This window comes from Microtus pennsylvanicus, chromosome X (assembly GCF_037038515.1).
Source record: "Microtus pennsylvanicus isolate mMicPen1 chromosome X, mMicPen1.hap1, whole genome shotgun sequence".
Taxonomy (NCBI): domain Eukaryota; kingdom Metazoa; phylum Chordata; class Mammalia; order Rodentia; family Cricetidae; genus Microtus; species Microtus pennsylvanicus.
The window spans coordinates 119654083-119658528 of NC_134601.1; the positions used below are offsets into that span (position 1 = coordinate 119654083).

Sequence of the window (4446 nt, forward strand, 5' to 3'; positions counted from 1 at the left end):
GATCTTTCTCATCCCCCTCCTCCCCTTTTCCACTCACCTCCCTCCCTCCTCCCTGCCCCTTCCCCTATGCTCATCCCTGATCTTTCTCATCCCCCTCCTCCCCTTTTCCACTCACCTCCCTCCCTCCTCCCTGCCCCTTCCCCTATGCTCATTCCTGTTTTCTCATCCCCCTCCTCCCCTTTTCCACTCACCTCCCTCCCTCCTCCCTGCCCCTTCCCCTATGCTCACCAATGTTTTCTCATCCCCCTCCTCCCCTTTTCCACTCACCCCCTCCCTCCTCCCTGCCCCTTCCCCTCTGCTCACCAATGTTTTCTCATCCCCCTCCTCCCCTTTTCCACTCACCCCCTCCCTCCTCCCTGCCCCTTCCCCTCTGCTCACCAATGTTTTCTCATCCCCCTCCTCCCCTTTTCCACTCACCACCCTCCTCCTTCCCGGCCCCTCCTCCTCTCATCCCTATTCTTTCTCAGCCCTCCTCTTCCCCTTTCCCATCTACCTCCCTTCTCCTTGGACCGCCCCTACTCCCACCTCTATTCTCTCCCATCCCCCTCCTTTTCCGTTCACCTCTTCCCTCCCCCTTCTCCCATCACTCTTCCCTAATCCCCCTCTCCTTTTCCATTCCTTTCCCTCTTCCCTTTCCCTCCCTCTCCCCCTCTGTTCCCCTTCTCTCCCACCATCCTCCTCTTCCGCTCCCCCCTTACCCTCCCATTCCCTCTTCTATTCCTCCCCCTTCCTGATCCCCACCCTCCTTTCTTCTCCCCCATCCCTCCACAGTCCCACTCCCTCTGCCCACTCTCCCTGGTCTTCTTGTCTAAGGTAGCGCGCCTTTGATTTTCGGTAAAAGAAATACTAAAATAGGTCAGACTGATTACTTTTATTTAAATCACATCAAGTTATTGAAAGGATGATTTCATGTAAATTGTCCCTTAGGAGCAATTGTAGAAGAGAGTCTCTCTAGACGTTGAAAGACTCCTCAATAGCAATCTGGAACTGAGTTTCCTCATCCAGTTGAAGATTCACGAAATCTCCATAATCAAACTGATGCCTCTGGTTTAGATGACTGACGAAATTTCTGGTAAGTTGAGTAGGGTTGCCCCATGGAAGAGAGAGGCAAATCGGGCAAATGACCGGAACAATATGAGCTCTGTGGCGGCTGTTGCAGTGATCCAGCAAACTCTGTCTGGTCATGTTTACTTCTTCACACAGAGGACAATCAAAGGTAGGCTGATCAGGTGGGCTTACGTTTTCTTCTTCTTGATAAGCCTCGGCATTTTCTGAAGTGGACGCCTCACCGTTGCTGTTGCCCACGGGCTCAGGAGACACTTGGAAGCTTGCAACAGTTGAAGAAGTCCCGAACTCATCTTGGTACTTTTCGCAAGTTTTGTAATGCTGTCTCATGCGATAGAGTTCAATGCGTTCAGAACAGCTCCGGCAATTACCAGGAAAACTTCTCATGATTGTCTCAAGGTCCAGGGCCCTCTCTGGGCACGCTCTTTCTCTTCTAGTCACACTTCCACGGCACAGGGGGCAATGGTGCCGGCTCTCCTTCATTGCAGTCAGGAAACATTTCCTGCAGAAGACGTGCTGACAAGCCGTGACCCGAACCGGCGTCTTGAAGACTTCTTGACAGATAGGACAGTAGAAATCATCTTCGGTGTAAGGCGTGGAGGCAGACTCGTTCTCAGCCATGGTGGTGACGGGTGGGGAGGCCCAAGGCGATGGCGGCTGTCGGCTCGCGGCTGCCGAGGTGGCGGTGGCGGTCCGGAGCTCGACTCCCTCCGATCCTCCAAGCGGCGCGTCAGGTCAAGCTGCCTCTCTCAGCCGCCGATCGGTAGACAGGTGGCCCTGTGCAGCGTCCGATTTCAGTCCGCTTCTGTCCTGCAGTTGACTGCGCTTTAGAGCAGTGAATCCCCAGCAAATGAAGGGTGGCGCTCTGTTCTCATGGGCCCAAGAGCCTACCAGACCCCAGGCTCACGATAATGGGAAGACCTCCCACTCCGCGGGCAGCTTTCCTGTGGTTGAGAGCTGGCTGCTGCTGCCTGCCTAGCTGATGGTCACTGCGGAGTGGATAGCCACACAAGAGCCGGAGGCGGGGTCACTAGGACTGCCTCCATAGCAACCAGCGCGTCGCGCCTTCAGCTGGTTGTGACGTAAGCTGCCAGGTCCGTTTACTTTACCAAGATTTTTTTTTTTCAAAAAAAAAAAACCCTAACTGGGCCTGGTGGCGCAGGCATGTAATCCCAGCCAGAGAGGGAGGCTGAGGCAGCGTGAACGCAAGTTCAAGGCCAGACTGGGCAACTTAGGGAGCAACTTAGAGGAGCCCTTATCTGGAAAAAGTAAAAAGAGGTCTGCGAATAGAGCTCAAAGATTCCGTTGCATGTGCAAACGCTAGGTTTAATCCCTAGCACTGCATAAAGTCCCCTAAGGCCCTAAGTGTTTCTTCTGTGTGGCCAGTTAAGGACCGCTGTTATCAGGCTACTGTGTCTAACAGCTTATTGGCTCTCCTACCTACACCAAGTTTCTTCATTCCTCAGGTACGCGAGCGGGCGCGCGGGTGCGAACGCGCGCGCGCGCGCGCGCACACACACACACACACAAGTACTCACACGCGACTTTTAAAAGAGCCAACAGCTAGTTCCAGGACAGGAACCAAAAGCTACGGAGAAACCCTGTCTCGAAAAATCCAAAAAAAAAAAAAAAGGCCAACAGAGAAAGAGCTAAGCGCATCATTTAGAATTCCTATCGAGGCTACTATCTTCATTAATTCAGCTTTCGAGCCCTTTCCTTTCATTGATGGGAGCTGAAAAACCTATCAGCCATTAAACTTGACAGGTGAGACCTATAAGTCCAAGGCAGGAATCTACACCCTAAATAGCTGGCGTCTTATCAGACCCCCGCTTTAGGGTTTTCCCATCTGTACTGCAAACCCAAGCAAGAAATTGTGTGAGCTTTAGAAATTATCCACTCTCAGACCCAGGCAGGTGAAGTGCTTTTTTTCATGTCACCCAAAATGTCAGTGATGTCCTAGCTGCTTTAACAACATTGGCAGCCTGACTCTTTGCCATCAACTTGCATTTCAGAATAGAATCAATGTCCTTAGTCACCTGGAGCCCCTGGCAGTGACAGCAGATGTCTTGGGAAGATTTTAATTTTGTTCACTTAAGAAATCCCCCCCAAAAAAATAAAATAAAAAATAAAAATAAATAAAAAGAAAAAAGAAATTCCCGCCCAAGCATTAGGTAAAAATGTCCCTTTTACCTTCAGCATTGCTGCCTGTCTTTCTACATGGTGCCACCTATGCCCCCTGGCCACTCATGTGAGGGTGCTCAGGTACACTAAATCCAAAGAGGGAACCGGGGGGGGGGGGGGAGAAGGGTTGGAGTACAAAAGACACTAAAAAGGACAGGTGCTTCCAGTCCAAATTTGCCTCATGCCTCTGATCGTTCATCTGTGCAGTGGCACCATGAGCAGTGATTGAAACAGTTCACGGACTTCTGGAAATAGCAAGTGAGACCGTGCTTCTGAAGCTACCCCAAACCTCTCCTCACATTCACAGCGCTTGTTGCCTGTTTGGACCAGTTACTGGATATGCCTGTGAAGTCAAGGGAAAAGAACAAAGCCAGAGACACACCGATGGATGCTTTCTCTGTGGAACGATTTCCTAGAAAACAACGTCGTGTTAACCAGCTACCCAATATGCTGTAACATACATTCCACAATTTTTCCCACTTGCTGTAGGATGTCTGAAACAATTGGCCTGTCATAGTTCTAAAATGGCTTTCAGACATCTCTGGATGTATAACATGCATATGTATTTCTGCAATGGAGCCTGAGTTCTCACAGCATCATGCAGCCTCCAAGACTTCAGGTTTCCATGACTCTTTCTTTCAGAATCACAAGCCTTGTTAGGAAATGCAAGTCTCTAAGCCTAAGTGATGGGAGCAATGCTCCACTGTTAACCTGGAAAGGACAGCTTACTAACCATTGATAATACACTTGGGAGTTCTCTTCTCTGGCTCATCGAGTAGAAACGGTTCCAGATTTGCTGTTCAACTTCAGGAAGGTGGCATTGCTGCCACCACTATGTTAAGTGACAGTGCAAAAAGAGCTTTTCTAGCCCAATCCAAAGGGAGCAGAAAGAAAGAAAGCTGGTCCTAGTAGACAGCAGAGGCAGGATCTGCAATTGTTCTAACCCTTTGCTGCTTGACATCACAGAGAACGCAAAGTGAACGCTTTTCTATGGTTCCTTGATATAAAGAGTTGTTAGATGACCCAGCTCTGGCCCATGGGACATAGTTGAATTTTTTTTGGCTTCTTTTCCCTTCCATAGGGTAGATGGCAGAAAGAATATATACTCAAACTTCCCTGCTTTAAAGTTATTTGAATAATTTCTTCTGTCTGTGATCTTACCACTAACTTACTCTAACTGAATTTTATTTTATTTTATGT

At 49.6% G+C, this 4446-nt stretch overlaps 1 pseudogene; it reads right to left on the reverse strand.

Moving 5' to 3' along the window:
- Positions 1-874: 874 nt before the first annotated feature.
- On the reverse strand, positions 875-2131 carry LOC142841001 (E3 ubiquitin-protein ligase RNF138 pseudogene; annotated as a pseudogene).
- Positions 2132-4446: the final 2315 nt, after the last annotated feature.